This window comes from Cebus imitator, unplaced genomic scaffold (genome assembly GCF_001604975.1).
Source record: "Cebus imitator isolate Cc_AM_T3 unplaced genomic scaffold, Cebus_imitator-1.0 Scaffold42, whole genome shotgun sequence".
Taxonomy (NCBI): Eukaryota; Metazoa; Chordata; class Mammalia; order Primates; family Cebidae; genus Cebus; species Cebus imitator.
The window spans coordinates 76,360-93,540 of NW_016107357.1; the positions used below are offsets into that span (position 1 = coordinate 76,360).

A 17,181-nucleotide genomic window follows, 5' to 3' on the forward strand; every position below is an offset into this window, starting at 1 on the left:
AAAAAAAAAAAAAAAAAAAAAAAAAAAAGGAAGATTCACAGAAATTTAGCCCAAAAAAATGAAGTTGAAAAAATATATATAACAGCAATTTAATGAAAACATGGCAATATTACCGTAAGGTAATAAAACTTAAAAGTGAGTATCTTAAAAATAATATAAATGTGGCCTGGTGTGGTGGTTCATGCCTGTAATCCCAGCACTTTGGGAGGCTGAGGCAGGCCGACTATGAGGTCAGGAGATTGAGACCATCCCGGCCAAAAGGGTGAAACCTTGTCTCTACTAAAAATACAAAAATTACTTGGGTGTGGTGGTGTGTGCCTGTAATCCCAGCTACTTGGGAGGCTGAGGCAGGAGAATCACTTAAACCCGAGAGGCAGAGATTGCAGTGAGCCAAGATCGCGCCAATGCACTCCAGCCTGGTGACAGAGCAAGAGCAAAACTCTGTCTCAAAATACACACACACACACATACACACACACACACACACACACATATATACACACATATATATAGTATAAATGCATATTGTCCAAGATATTTCTTTTTCAATCAATCCTGATGAAAATATATTCAACATCACAGATCCTTATCTAAGCCAGAACCCTCTAGCAGTAATGATTGTTGATTAATAATATGACTACTATATAATAATGCATCATATCATTATTAAACAACAAAATGTTAGTAGTCTAGTATCTTCTAGAAAAACCACAAAGCTACATACTTCCAACAGTTCTAAGATTCATAGTATGAAACTGAATTCATTTTGGTATTTTTGTTGTTGTTAAATTCCAGAAAAAAACAATCTCATATAATACCACTCTAGAGTGCTTTACTCTGAACATTATGAACTTAAACTATACAATCAACACTGATTTATATAATGATGTCACATATGTTAAGAACAGGCAAAATAATTTGGATGAATATATTTTTTAAAAAGTTCAAACTGGCTTCTTCCCTCTGTCTGGAATTTAAGAAATAAGAAGTCTACTGAAATCTTACACCCTGAAAAATTGTTTCACTACAAAGGACATTAATATGCTCACCAGGCCATGCATGGCCTGGTGCTACCATCTTGGTCTAATCTGGCAGAGGCGATAATTTGAAGAAAATTTGTGTACTGTTTTTCAATCTATGGAGCACTTCACCTAGCTTACCTCAACTGATTCTCATATTTGCTGTATGAGATAGGTATTATTATGCTTCCCATTTTAAAAATGAGAAAATTGAAAAATCCGTTATAAGGTTTGTGGATTGCAATGAGCAATTCTAAAGATTTAGTTACAGAATTTTGGAGAAAATGAAAGCAGATGGCAATAGAATCAGTTCTAATGGTGAAAACCAAAAAGACTGAGTATTTTTCTGTAATTTCAAGTCATTAGACAGTTTTGTCTGATACATCATTAGAGAGTATGGATGAATGTCATGAACTACAAACCCAGTCTCTTTTTATACAAGACATTATAAGCCACAAGCCAGTGCCTCAATTAGACACCAGTTCAAGAACTAAAGAAGGGGATGATAACATACGTTCCTTTTTCTGTCTCCCAAAGCTTACACTTTGTTGCAACTGGACTTTCTAAGCGTAAGCTTTACTGACACATGACCACAGCCCTGTGATAAGGTCATGTTCCATTTATACAAACAAACAACTGTAGTATCATAAGAAGATACTTGATTGTTGGCCCTGGTTTCTGGTACAGTGTTCCTAATGCCCTTGAAATTTCCGGAGCAAAAAGGGTGAGAAGAACCTCCTTTTTACTAATGAACTGACTCTTGACAGGCCCCCAGTTAGCTTCAGAATTGGGGCTGGTCACCAGAAATACCAAGCCTTGATTAAAAACTTGGAACTTTCAGCCACACTCCCATCAACCTCCAAAGAGAAGAGAGGGGCTGAAGACTGAGTTCAGCACTGATGATCATGATTTAATCATTCATGCCTACATACTGGGACCTCTGTAACACCACTTAACAGATGGAGCTCGGAGAGCTTCTAGGTTGATGAACACAGCAACGTGCCGGGAAGGTGGTGTGCCAGACAGAGCATGGAAGCTCTGTGTCCCTCTTAGTCGGGCTTATGGGACTGAGCTCTTTACTGCGTGATCTGCTACTAGCATTGTAGAGGGTGTCAGAATTGAATTGAAGTACTGGATACTCAGTTGGTGTTTAGAGAATAAGATAACTGGTTGTTGGTGTTGGAAAACATTCAAAAACCATAACAATGGTATCTAGATCTTGGTTTCTTAAAATCCTTTTATACCACAAATAAATATAGTTCCTTGGAGATATGGCTGATGCTGAGGCTGTTGCATGGAACACACAAAACCGATCTGGACCATCTTTTTGTGCCAGAAAAGTAAGAAAATGAACAAGTTATGGGGATGTGTCAATAAGCTACAAGAAGGCAGCTTGAAGGGGCTCTCTCTGGATAAATCTGGGGCGATTTGAGGATCAAAATAAATAATGATAGCAATGGATTATAACTCATTGAATAAAACAGGATCCATGAATCTATCCTGACATAAATAACTAAATGAATAAGCTGATGAGGAATGAAATAATTACACAGTCTCAATTTATCATGCAACAAAATTCTTATTACTCTCCAAGGGGAAAAGAGCAACTTTATAGTGGAAAAGTCTGGTAGATGCCCCCAATTGAGTGACCAAGCTAATGTCATCAGTAATGAGACAAAGGGCAATTTGTGCCGTCTGATATAATGCGATGAGATCACTGCATCACTTCTGTGAAATTCCTGCCAAAGATGCATAACCTGAATCTAATCATGAAGAAACACCACAGTAGCCCAAATTGAGGAACACTCTACAAAATAACTGGCCTGTAATCTTCAAAATTGCTAGTCATGAAAGTCAGGGAAAGAATATCAATTTAATTAGAAATTCATCTTTTGTGTCAATGAAATTATACTAGAGTTTCCAGTAATCCTTTGAATATCTTTATTTTTACTTCCTTCCATGTGGCTCACACTCTCTTTTCTTTCATTCTCTCCTTTTTCCACATCTCTCCTTTTTCCAGACTCCAAAAAGTTACTGTTGCCTAGAAGTAATATTACCAAAATGCCCATTTTACCTCCAGTGGATCTCAATTTTCTTTTTCCACACCCCTTATATTTGCCATTGATATTAATGACAGTGGCATTGCTACAATTTCAGGATGGTGCTACCATATACCTTTTTTTTCTTCAGACACAGTCTTGCTGTCACCCAGGATGGAGAGCAGTGGCGTGATCTTGGCTCACTGCAGCCTCCACCTACCAGGTTCAAAAGATTCTCATGCCTCAGCCTCCCAAGCAGCTGGGATTACAGGCATGTGCCACCACGATCGGCTAATTTTTGTATTTTTAGGAGAGACAGGGTTTCGCCATGTGGGCCAGGGTGGTCTCAAGCTCCTGACCTCAGGTGACCCGCCCACCTTGCCATCCCAAAGTGCCGGGGTTACAGGCATGAGCCACTGTGCATGGCCTGGCGCTACCATCTTGGTATAATCTGGAAGAGGTGATCATTTGAAGAAAATTTGTGTACTGTTTTTCAGTCTATGGAGCATTTCACCTAGCTTCCCTCAACTGATTCTCATATTTGCTGTATGAGATAGGTATTACTATGCTTCTTATTTTAAATATGAGGAAATTGAAACAGATTCAATCCATGACAAGGTTTGTGGATTGCAGTGAGCACTTCTAATATCAGTACCACACAGCTGTCTTCCCTATATACAAGGGACTGTCTGCATTTCCACATTATAAAAAAGAAGAAATCTATTAGAGAAAGAATGGTCACTGAAATAAGTTAGCATTGTTCAGGTTGCTCCATGTGAATGAATAAGTCACTATGCCATCTCAATTAACGAATGGAAGACTGTAGTAATCTATCTTCTTTTCTATTGTTGCTTAGCTTTTTAACTAAAATAGATGGTCTTCTATTGTTTTTTTTTTTTTTTGAAAGAAGTAAAGAGGGAAAAAAAGAAAATGAGTAAAATCAATTATGGTTGTTGGTGAATTCTATATATTTGAGGCACAACTTTACCGTTTTAATTAAATGGAAATATAGGCTCATTGTTTTAAAGACAATAAAAAGACAATTCAAACCCTGACACTGGGCCATCCGTATATCCCAACACCATCTTTTTTAAGTGGAGCATCTAGGAGAACCAGGCTAACCATGGTTTAGAAGATTGGATTCTGCTAACAGCAATTGTAAATAACTACTGCATTCCAATTATTCGTCTAAAATTCCAACTAATTACAAGCCCATGGCTTTGTACACATCTATAAAGTTTGGATCATTGTGTAGTTTGAAGTAATCTGACAGAGTTGGCAAATGTGAAGTCAAAAGGAATTGCATATCAGTTAGAATGGATTCCCACTGAATAATTCTAGGATTTATTCCATTCATACTGACTGAGTCTTTTTTTTTTTTTTTTTCTTTGAGACAGTATCTCCCTCTGTCACCCAGGCTGGAGTGCAGTGGTACAATCATGACTCCTTGCAGCCTCTGCCTGCTGGGCTTACCCATTTCAGCCTCTCAAATAGCTGGGACCACAAGCACATGGCACCATGGCCAGCTAATTTTTTTTTTTTATTGTGTAAAGAGAGGGGCCTCATTTTGTTGTCCAGGCTGGTATCAAACTCCTGGGCTCAAGCAATCCTCCTGCCTCAGCCTCTCAAAGTGCTGGGATTATAGGCATGAGTAAATTTTAATAGTATTAATTTTAAAACTCAAGAGAAACCTCTTATAAGGTACCTTATTGGCATAAGGAAGCAATTGTGACTTCAGATTTACTAGAGTTGAGGTCAAAGTCCTGGTTCATCTCTTCTCAGATGTGTGCCCTTTATGTCTCTGGGCCTTAGCTTGCTCATATGTAAAATGGGAATAAAAATACTATGTCTCTCTCAGACCCTTGATGTCTAAATGAGATGATGTATCTCTGGTACAAGACATGTTTATTATTAGCATTTACATTTGTATTACAAATATAAATACTCTAATCTCTGGAAATCAATGTAATTGAGGCACAACAATATTATTTAAATTTCTTTGAATACTATTCCAAATTGGAATATTTTAAGGATAGCAAAATGCCTGAGAATATCTATTTGCTCAATATTGCCATCAGCCCTATTGTGTGGCCCGAGATCGAGCCTAGAAGGAAGATCTTAGGCAAACTATCTTCTATTAATTCTACCTTTTAAAGTGGTCCTCTACCTCCACCTCATCAGCTGATCAGAGCACTCAGCATCTAGAACCAGCTAGTGAAATCTGAGCACTCAATTAATAATAAAGTGAAGTGAAGAAAAAGTGATTGGTTTGAGTTTGAATCACAGCTGTACCTATCACTTTCTTGCTATGTGACCTTTGCATACATCGTTCATTAACACCATTATCACCTTCCTCCTCTCCTGGAGACTTAGGATTTAGAAAGACAGCATCTCTAAAAGGCACAGTACCCGGCACACAGCAAACACTCTGTAACTATTAATTTGCTATGGCCCTCATTTCACTCCCTTCCAGGAAGATATGTAAGAAGGAAACAATTGCAATGCAAAGAAATTCGTCTTTGGTGGTAGAACTTTGGGACTTGGTAGTACCCTGGTAGGGAAGATATTTTGAGGCCTGGAGTATTTCTAACATCTGTCATATCACAAGAGGCAACCACTTCAACCATCCTGCAGAAAGCAGACTATGGCTAGAGGTGATGTTTCTATAAACTCCCCAAGGAAAAATTCTACAAGCACTTGTGTGAGAGCAAGAAATCGATCTCCCCTTGTTCTATGAAAGAGGACAGGGACTTATATTTTCTAGACAAATGTTTGAAAATGAAAACAACTACTATGATTAAAACTAAACATTTTTAAAATGTTTAATGATAGAAAACATAGCTCAGTTTTTCAAAGGTGATATTATTACCTGAGAAGGCTTACTTATGTTTAAAATTCTCTAGCGCTCATGGCACTCAGTGCTCATCACGTTAAGAACTCAGGTTATCTCAAAAATGACAGGGCATGATACATATAGAAGTAGGAAACTCCAATGTGGCACAACGGCTATATTCTCGCATAATCAATTATAATTGAATTTATTTATTTTTCCACTTGATAAAATATATTCTAGAAATGCATTGAGAAACATGCACAATAAGAAGCTGTTTAAATTATTTTAAATAATTAAATATCAAATAATTCAAAAAATAAACTGCTAGTATCAAATGTCAAATGCATAAAATGTCAATTTCTCGGAAAGGGTGCAGCACATTTCATTTCTATTATGCTTTTAGCACCTTTTCTCTATTTCTGGAGACAAATAAATTTTGAGGAAGCCTAATTAGCTGTCTATTCAAGTACAACTCAGTGAAAAAGCTAAGGGTATTCCTGGCTGTTTCCTCTCAACTTCTGATTCCTTAGAATGCTGAATTTATGCTTAAACTCCCTTAGAGCCCCTGGGATCAACTGCCAATTTTATTTTCCTTAATGTTGGATTATGAAAACAATTAAAGCATCAGTAGTATTTTTTCCACATAATTTTGGTAGAAAAATGATAGGACCTTAGAAGAAACTCAGCAAGTTGATTGTTTTTAGCAGTGTAGAAGAAAAGACAATGGTTTATTACCATGTTTCATATGCATGATTTTGACGCATGCTGCCCCAAAGCCAATTCAAACAGTAATGGGGACTGCCGGCAACTTCGTTTATTCTGGAGAAGAACATGCGTTTCTTACGTTTCTTCCAACTTCAACAAGCCCCATCCCTGCGGTCAACTGGCTCACCAAGAAAGTCGGATGAGGAACAACATAAAACAGGATCGCTGCTCTAGTTTTCCCTAAATGCTCTAGGTAGCTGTCACTTTACCCTGTGTACACCGCATTCCATTACTGCCCAAAGTAATAAAGACTTCTGTCACTGCGAGAGCTTTTCATCTTCAGGGCTCCTTTCTCCTCTCCTGATAAGACTGCCAACTCCACTCTCTGTAAATGAGCTCATGTGAACACTTCATTTTCAGTGCGTGAAAACAAAAAGGGCCACTGCCCAGCTTCAGAGATGGAGGGGGTAGTGCTCTCTCTTCAAAGTCAGAGGAGGATGTTTGAAAGGGATTGAAACTGACCTAGGGAGACTCCCTTGGAATAAGGAAGTTAAAGCCGAGCCATTAGAACTCCTCCACTAGCTGCACTTTTATTTTACAATGCCTGAAGACTTGGGAGTGCAGGGAGGGTGAGTGGGAGGAGAACAGACCAGCTATCTCTAAACCAGTTTCTGTTTGTGAACATTAAACATTTGCATTCATTTTGGCCAACACCACTAGCCAATATCAATGCTCCAAGTATATGTGAGCTGAACGTTTCACATGTGGGACAGATGGCTAAACCATTACAATGCAGTCAATTTCGAAATAAGTGAATCCCAGCTTAGCCTTCCTCGTCCAAACAGTAACTAAATTTAATTTTTTTGCAATCAGTGGCATATGTTTGCATCTGTCTACAATATGACTTGGGCCAAATCTGATCTGGCCATGGCATCCTGAGTACTAAGGCTATACAATTCCTAGTGTTAAATTTATTGCAAATACCAGAAGGGGACAGGTTAATTAATTAAAGATATATATTGGGTATTTTTTGCCCTTTGGAGATCTATACCATGTTTGTGATGAAGGTAAGAGCTGCTGACCAACTACAGGATTTTCTCTGTTGTATTTTTTTAAATGTTTACAACTTCCCCATTCAAAACTAATAATAACTAACAATAATAGCAATAAATGGAACCCACATTTACCCACATTTAATTGTCTATTACAGCTAAGAGAAATTGGTTGTATCTGTTGGCTTCATTGTAGTCACCCAATTCAATTTATTCAAATATGTGCAATGTGCTTATTATGCGCCAGGCACCGTGCTAGGCATGGGACAATACCAGAGCATTCTTTCCAGGGCTTACTGTCACAATCAGGCCGGTATGTGGGAAAACAATCATAGCTATATAATGCTTGCTTTTTAATAAAAGTATGGGCTAGACCCTAGAAGGGGCATAAGAAAGAAAATGTAACTCTTTCTGGAGAAGTCAAAGAAGGAACTCAGGCATCACCGTATTGAGCTGCTAAGGTGTCTATGTGCATGAAGAAGGTGGAAGGATATTTCAGTCACAGAGAACAGCTGTGGCAGAAAAGCAGGTAAAAACAGGATTTGGAACTGTGCTTTCCAACATGTGTTATATAACTTAATTAAAATAACATAAAAATTTAAATGATGCTGCTTAGTTACCTTGGCTGTATTTCAAATGCTTCCCGGTCACATGTGGCCAGTGGCTATCATATTGGACAGTGCAGTCATGGAACATTCCCATCACTACAAAAAGTTATGTTGAACAGTGCTGATTTGGAAATGTAGATTATTGAGAAGTGAGATGCTACAAAATGTGAAATGTATGAAGGGACCTGGTCCTGTAGATCCTGAGAAATCACTCAATGAAATGGGGATTCCAGTTTACAATGCTTGAAGAGCCAGTGGTGGATTTAAGCAGTGAAGTAGTGTGAATAAATGAAGGAGACAGAAAATGAGTTACTTGATCATATTTGTATTTTAGAAAGAACTTCATTCAGCCTATACTGTGAAGGGTGATACATATATGTACAGCGACATTCACATACAATATTCTACTATATATATATCAACCATACAGGCTTTTCCCTTCTTTATTGTTTCAGTGAATAATAATAGTTAACAGTTATTAAATGTTTATTGTGGAACATGCACCACCCTGAATACATCGCATGTATTAACTTATCAAGATCAAGGAATAAAAGGGTATCTTAAGATACATGTTGATTTTTAAAGACCAATATTTCAATTTAATCCTCCATTTATATTGTTTTATAGGACTAGATAAATAGAACAGTGAATAGAAAAATGGCAGAAAAACATAATAGACAGGTTGAATCAATGGTGCAATTCATCCTGCCAACCAAATTTAAGCTCTAAGCAGGTTAGCTTGGCACCTGGGGGCTGAGTGGACTGTGGCTGCTACATGCATCTGCAAACAGGTATGGCATTTCTGGGAATGCCAATAAAAATCTCTTGAACTGCATTAATGGAAACTTCTCTATATAGAATATTCAACTAAAATCCCTGAAAGAAATTGTTCATATGGAACAACCCACCTTGTGAAACTGTAAGAAATGGAGGCAACAATTAGAAGCAACAATGAGCAGGGAATTCTCCAGTGACCTGCATCTCACTTAAATGGTGAAATGAGGTGGCTGGATGTCTGGCCAAGTCTCAGCTTTCTTTGTTTTCTTGGGAAAGGTATTTTGCTCACCATCCTAATCGCTTAAAGTCATGCTGTGCTCCTACAGCAAGTCAGTGAAATATGCTTTCTTCTTTAAAGGCTAAAACTTGATCCAGGTTTAGTGGGGTGGGGTGGGGGGAAGAGGCTTGATACAGTCTGGGATCTGGGTTTGCTTGTAAGCTACCTGTATACCTCACCACTTTCCCATAATTCACTGAATCAATCAGTCAAAAAGAATTAATTTAGCCCCTACTGTGTGCAGAGAAGAGCATATGGCATGCAAAGACATAATTCTGACACATTTTAAAATCTAGTTAAGAGAGAAAACAATACCTATAGAAAGAAATATTAAATCATCAATATTTAAAATAATATGTTATAAATTGAATGCTTGAGTGCAAGAGAGACCTGGTAATTTAGTTAAAGTAATGTGTATGGTACATGATGATATAAAAGAAGATTATCTGAAGGAGATTGGTTGTAAATCAGATTGCAAAGTATCAGAAAACTAGAAATATTATGGGTTTAGATATTCATAAGGGGTTCCAATAAATTTTTTCTGATTTATTTTATAATAAACCCACAATTAAAGATCTTGAAAATCTAAACAAGAGACGTAAAAGATAAAGCATAACAAAGCTCGTACTGGTTCACAAGTCATTTTAAAAGAAAGAGTAAAACCACATCAGAAAGCATATGTCCTAACATCTCACAAGGAACAAAACTTTACACAGTGTGTACTTTCCATAGAATTTCTTGAAACTTTGCTATTTACAATTTCTAATATAATTAATGGGATGTTTTTAATGCTTAATGCTAAAAATCCTCTGATCTAACTAATTTTGAAAATGAATTATTCCACTTAACAAGGAAAAAAAAAATCCTTTCGATTTTTACCCCAGTGCTGCAGTTCTCCAAGTATTCCACATTTTCAGCCATTATCCCTTTCTTACAAAGAGCCCACTTAATAATGTTCACTCTAACAACCTCATTTATTTTCCAGAAAATTAACTCAGTTTCAACCCTGATTAATGATTTCATCTAAATGAATCAAATTAAAAATTGAAAATTATATTTCAAAAGCCAAAGAAAAAAAAATTGACCATTTCCAGTTAACAAATGATCCTTTCAAATATTAAAAGATGACCATGAAGAGTGCGTGATAGTAATGAAATCTGGCTCGGGCCTGCTGCTTATCTGGAGTTCATGGAGGAGGAGAATTAACAGGGAAAAAAAAAAAAAGAAAGAAAAGAAAAGAAAAAAGGAGAAAAACGTACCCTATGCATTTTTAACACTGAAATCCCTTGGGACACCAAAGTGACTTCCACTTAGGCTTTGCCTATAATCAGTATACCAAAATAATATGAGCGTTTCCCTGTTAATTAAAACTGGTTGGGCTGGAGATGCCCCTCAGCAGAAGGGGGATTAAGAAGTCACACACACTAATAGCCCCTGTTAACAAAACCTAAACCGTGCAAGAATGCTTCATGCTATGATGTCTTCTCTATGAGCCAGAAACAGTCCATGAGGAAAACAAGCAAGAAGAATTAGGGAGAAACTTCTGGTCTGATACGTTGTTTTTTAAAAATCCATTTTGGCCAGGGGTTAGGGAAAGGAGGAGTGAACAGGAAGAGCACAGAAGATCTTTAGGGCATTGAAACCATTCTATGTAATACTGTAATGGTGGATACATGTCATTATACATTTGTCAAAACCCACAGAATGTACACCACCAAGAGTGAACCCCAACATAAACTATGGACTTTGGGTAATAATGACGTGTCCATGTGGGTTTATCGATCGTTAACAAATGCACCAGTCTGCTGGGAAATGTTGATAATGAGAGACAAGGCTGGAGGGGGATGGGTCAGGGGATATATGGAAACTCTCTGTACTTTCTGCCCAATTTTGTTGTGAATCTAAAACTGCTATTAAAAAAAAAAAATAGAAAAAAAAAAAAAACTTAAGTTTAGAGATACATTGCAGGTTTTTTACGTGGGTAAACTGGAGTCTTGTGGGTGTTTTGTGCAGATTATTTCATCATCCAGATATTAAGCCTAGTACCCATTAGTTATTTTAAAAATGAAGTCTTTTTTAAAAAATCCCAAATAAATAAATCCAGTCTTGAGGTGTATAGATGACTGCATTTATCTGAAGTCCTGTGAAAGAACTTTACAATTAGGGACCATGTCGTTATTACCCAGATTTCCTGATGTCATTCAGTGTTTTGAAATGTACGCACATCAAGGGTAAACAATGCAGAATGACGGGTCTCACAGCGGGTCACAGAACACGACCGCGCTGCTCTGCTTGGACGCAGGCTGAATTCTGTTTCCTGGACACATTTATTCAGCCCAGTCTTTCCCGTCTGAATATTGTTAAAGATAAAATAGTATCTCAAGTTGTAAGCGAGAAAGAGCTGCTTCAGCGTTCCTCCACGTTCTCTGCCTGGATTGGGCTCCCGTGGGAGGCTGAGGGCCTCGCGGGGGCCTCGGAAGCCCCGCAGCGCAGGCGGCAGCAGCGGGTGGGGGGCAAGGCCGGCTCGGAGCGCGGGCTCCTGCCCACCGCCACCTGCAGGCCACCCAGGGCTCCTGGGTGGGAGCCCGGCCAGGGGCTCTGCTCGAACCATGGACAGCTGGGTGGAAAGGACGCCCCGTGAAGGACACCCGGCCGGCAGCCCGTGCGCACCCCTGGGCCTCCGGGGGGCTCCCTCCGCAGACTCCCAGGGACTTCCTCGGAGCCACCGAGGAGGGCGCTGCGCGCGTCCGGAGCCGACGCCTGGCTTTAAACAGAAACCGAAGCCTGCTCCACCGTCGCGAAGGAGGGGAGCTCCCAGCGTACTAGAGAGGAAAGCTGGAGGGAGCGCATCAGAGACGCAAGGGCAGATAAGGCTTAACACATTTCCCAAAGAGGATGCCTTGTGGCGAGTTGTCTTGGTTATGACCGAGGAAGAAGACTTCAAAGTGAATAAGCAAGGGGATGCCCTCATTCAGGACAGAAATGTGGTGGCTTTGGGATTTACCTATTTCGTGCAAGTTGCATTCTTTTCAGTGCTACTTCCCGTGTCCCTTGCAAGAGCTGTTGGACCCACTCCCCTCTTGCCCGCAAGCTGGAAGATTATTTCATTCATCACCACAACAGGAGGCAGATGTTACTTAAGATTTACAAGGGGAAATAAAGGCATAGATGAAGGGGCTTGCATCGAGTTCAAAAAAGAGTATTATGTTTATAGCTCCTTAACTATAATTAGTTACCTGCCAGGCTTTCTATAATATACTCTGTTAGTTTTTGGAATTTTTAAAAAGTACCCCACCTATCTTTAAAAACTGAAATCCATTCAAAGCCCTACAACTGATAGGACCCTTGGGGGCGTTATTAAAATCCCCTCAATTAATAATAACGAAATGAAGGCTTAAAATGGTTGAATGACTTTTCCAAGACCACACATCTAGTAAATAAGCACTGAATAAAAATGCATGAAATGTTCTGCTTAAATTCCTCAATTTTAAATATAGTTGTTATTTTCACATACCGTTGAGGCTATTATCCCCATTAGCAAAGAAAGTGCTGTACTGAAGGCAGCTTTCAACATTTTCAGGGATTTTGTAGAAACGCTGAGGGGTAACTATGCTGTACATGGTTCCTCTTCTATTACATTTCCTAGAGGAGGCTAAATGGCTACACACCATGAGCCTGAAAGACTTTGTGTCTGTTCTAGACATACGTGTAACAAGCTTTTGATGCAAAACATAATGTAAAAAATAAAATATTGTTTGTGAAGGCAAAGATTCATCAATACCAAGTATGATCTGTTCCTATATACTTTTCAAACAATGAGACCTGGATTAGAAAGTCAGAACTAGGGCCAACTGTAACAGGTGCTAATAGAATTTTTCCATGAACTATTGTGTCAGTTTAATCCCCAGCCTGACCTGGAACACTTTGGCCATTTTAACACCAAGCCTCCCTGGATTATCTATTCTGGGTTAAATGTTCCCAAGTGGATTGGTGATCTGTGCAGCAGAGAGAAGATCTGCAAGGATTATTCTAAAATTTCACAAGAATTTCCCTGACCTATACAATATATTAATATGAACTATGTTTTCAAAATTATGATTCAACGAATTGCCTAGCCAAGCAACATCTTCACAGTTTAACTAAACACTGAAATGATTTTCCATAAGCTCAAGGTTCAGAAAATAAGTGTAAATTGACTGTAAATTAATTTAGTCTTTAAATTAATACCTGATCAATAATCTGACATTGTTTTCATTGTCTACATGAAAACAAAAGACAAAATAGTTTTTCAGCTGTATAACTTAATGTTAAACTACACCTGTATAGCCCATCTATATAGATGGAGAGACTCTTTTAATTCAAATGCTATAGATAGCAAAATCTGATAATAGAGATCTTAAAGCATTATCTTTTTACGTGAATTACTGAATTTAGCTGCTGTCTACATTGATCAGAATAATACATTAATTTTCTTGATTTTATATTTGATATTACAGAAAATCCCATTTTAATGATTAAGTGTGCTGAAATGACATTTTTGAATGAAATTAATCTATGTAGTTTAAAATATTTCATTTTCATTAGCATTCCCTCTTATTTTTTTTTAACACTAAACTCCTTTGCTTATTTTAAAATAAAACTCAAAGCCCACATTCCATGCAAAGTTTTTCAAAATTATCATTATTCATTCATTCTCCAAAAGACTGATAGGATCTGTGAATTGACCCTAACTTTCATTGAAGTAGCATGCAAATATTTGTTATAACTTTACCTGTCTGCCTTATCTGGTTTGACTTAGCTAGATGTGGAGAGATTCGTACTTAATCCTTACCAGAAAAAAGATACTATTGAATGCTAAAGGCTCTGTGAATATTCTACAAAAGATCTTTCATTGCAAATCAGTTTAAGTTAAACAAAAAATAAAAAACCAAAGACAGTTGTTCACTGACCTCAGTAATTTTCAAGCCACTCTATAAAACTTGGAGATTTCCAATAAAGAAAACAGAAAAAATTGGCTGGGTGCAATGGCTCATGTTTGTAATCCCAGCACTTTGGGAGGCTGAGGTGGAAGGGTTGCCTGAGCCCAGGGGTTCAAGACCAGCCTGGCCAACATGGCAAAACCCCATCTCTATTAAAAATACAAAATTAGCTAGGCATGTTGGTGCATGCTTGTAATCCCAGCTACTCGGGAGGATAAGATGAGACATTAGAATCAATTGAACCTGGAAGGTGGAAGTTGCAGAGAACCTAGATGGTACCATTGCACTCCAGCCTGGGCAACAGAGCGAAACATTCTGTCTCAAAAATAGAAAAAAAAAAAAGAAAGAAAAAAATTCTTTAACTTACGTCATTACACCCTAGTCACACATTCTAGAATCTTGTGAGGAAATGAGGATGTGAAATTAAAAGAAAGAGTGTATACAAAATTAGGAAACTGCTGTTCCACCTTTGTTAGAGTCCAGACAGTGAATTAGAAACCACAGTAGGCCTTTTAACAGGGAGAATTTAATATGAAAACTTGGTTCAAAGGGTGTTGGAGAATTACAAGAGCAAAAACTGAACAGGCATATTAACTACAGGAAGCAACTACTGCCTCTGGAAGTTGTGGGAACAAAAGGAAGTGTTCAACACATCAGAATCTAAAAGCTCAGTGAAGAGGCCCTGTTGGACTGAGGCTGATCTCAGAGGAGTGAAAGCCAGTGGCCAGTGCTCCGCTTTCCCAAGTCCACAATGGGGCTTGATCTGAGAGTGCCACAGAGAGCTAGAAACTGTGCCAAATGTCAATGCCAGGGCAAAGGGTCTTTGATAGAGCGGCACTGCCAGGAACACGTTAATAGGAAACAGACACAAAGATAAAATCCTTTCCCTCCCCTTGTGCCCTGAATCCCAGCCCCCACATCACAAAGAAGAGTGGGTTTAGAGCTGAGAGACAATAGCCTAATAAGGGGCACATAGGCTTAAGAGGGCTTTCATAACTGGATCATCAACCTCATCTCTGAAAAACAGTGACCTTTCCAGAAAAGTGCATCCTATGACATTAGAATGGGATTGGGTCACTTTCTTGATCTAATAATCTGTTGCTAATACCTAGCGTTCACGCCCTAACTACCCTGCGTACATTCTTTTCCTTGGCCTTTATCATCGAAAATATTTACCTGTTGTTCCTTGTTCTAAACATGTATTCTTGACCTTTTTAACTTAAAGGCACAAATTATATCACCATTTGTCACCAAATACACTATAACATTTTTGTGTAGGATGAATTATGTTTGGAGTATATCGAAGCCCTAGCCCTACGCCTGGCTTTAGGGCTTCTTTGGCTCATTACCAGGTGGACAGGTGGATGGAAGGAGGAGGGGGAGATGCTTATATGAGTGGGAGGTATGAATACGTGTGTACAATGAGGTTGTGACTGTAAAGAAACACACAGCGCAGAACTAGGCCAGTAAATACAACCAAGAAACAGAGCTTAAGCTAGAACTTAATACAGGAGTTTTCTATTCTCTTCTCTTTCTTGCATTAATATTGTTGGTCAGATTTGCAATGTTATATGAAAACAGTACTATGGCACGTGAACCAATTTACTAAACAAATAGCAGCTGTAGCAAAACATCTGTTTGGGAAAGAGGAAATACAAACTCATAAAATCAAATGAAGGCAATGTGATCTGTACTTTCACAATACGCGAATACTAGACATATGGAGCAGTTTGCAAAAGATTATCAATCTTCCATTAAAAAAAACAAAGTGTGAAACAGGTAACATTATGATGTTCACACAACACATTAGCCAGTATCTGATCAAGACTTTAGAAAAGGGTATGAGAATGTTTCTCAGAAATGAGAACACCTACCAACATCTCCCTTACAAAAGGAAATTTTTAAAGTATAAAAGAGGATTATATCTAAAAATAACTATATGTGTCTATGTAGGCTAACACCAATAGTAAGATGATTGGTGTAATATAATTATACAAGATTAAAGAAAGTAACGATAACAAAAGGAAAAAAAAAATTGGTTTGGTGAACTCAGGATAGACATTTGTTATATTATGCATAGACCTGCCTTCTAGTTCATTAGAGCCAAAATGATTTGCTTTCTGAGGATCAATCATTAGAGGAACTCTAATAAAAATTTCAATGAAACTATAAAAGAGAAAAGTAAACCAAAGACTGGGTTTCATCCTTATGCACCCTGTCTGCAAGAAAAGCAAAAATCAATAAAGAGAGCTTAAATTAAAAAAAAAAAAAAAATTCTTTCTGAAGAAGCTGTTGGCTATCTTCCTAATAACAAGAAAGCTGATTTTGTTTGTTTGCAATACTTTGCTACCCCTGTTCGCCTTCTCTTTGCTTCACAGAGTTTAAGCTAAAACTAAAGAAAGATGTAATACATCCCAAAACAACATCACATCACTGGTATAAAGCAAATCAGAGAGCAGTAATAAATGTCAGAGCTGTAACAGCAAAGGCAGCAGCTAGGTTCCTTCACTCCCGCCCTCCAACCCCAACCATCACACACTTAAAAGTGAAATACCTAGCTGTTATCTTGGTGCCTGCAGAGCCTCCCCATTGTAGATTCAATAATACAAGAGGCTTCTTATCAGCAGCTGGGGTGACTGATTGGAGCTGTGATATGTTTAGACAATGCACTGTATTTAACTGAATTTACAGATGCCCCAACTCAGACATGGTAGTAAACGCCAGAGACTAATAGGAAATTAAACATGTACAATGGACTAACTCCATTTGCTCTCACACAGTGTAATGTGTTTAGTTAACTTACTCATAGTCACACTTTATCTTTTTCTCTATGGATTCTCTGGGATATGTTTCAAATTGGCCAGAGATTAAATCTTCTTTTCAATTTTTTGT

General features: G+C 38.1%; 1 protein-coding gene across 12 annotated transcripts in view; it reads right to left on the minus strand.

Moving 5' to 3' along the window:
* The window catches only part of ESRRG (estrogen related receptor gamma), a 580,561-nt gene that overhangs the window by 72,454 nt on the left and 490,926 nt on the right, over nt 1–17,181 (minus strand). The gene's annotated exons all lie outside the window — the stretch shown is intronic.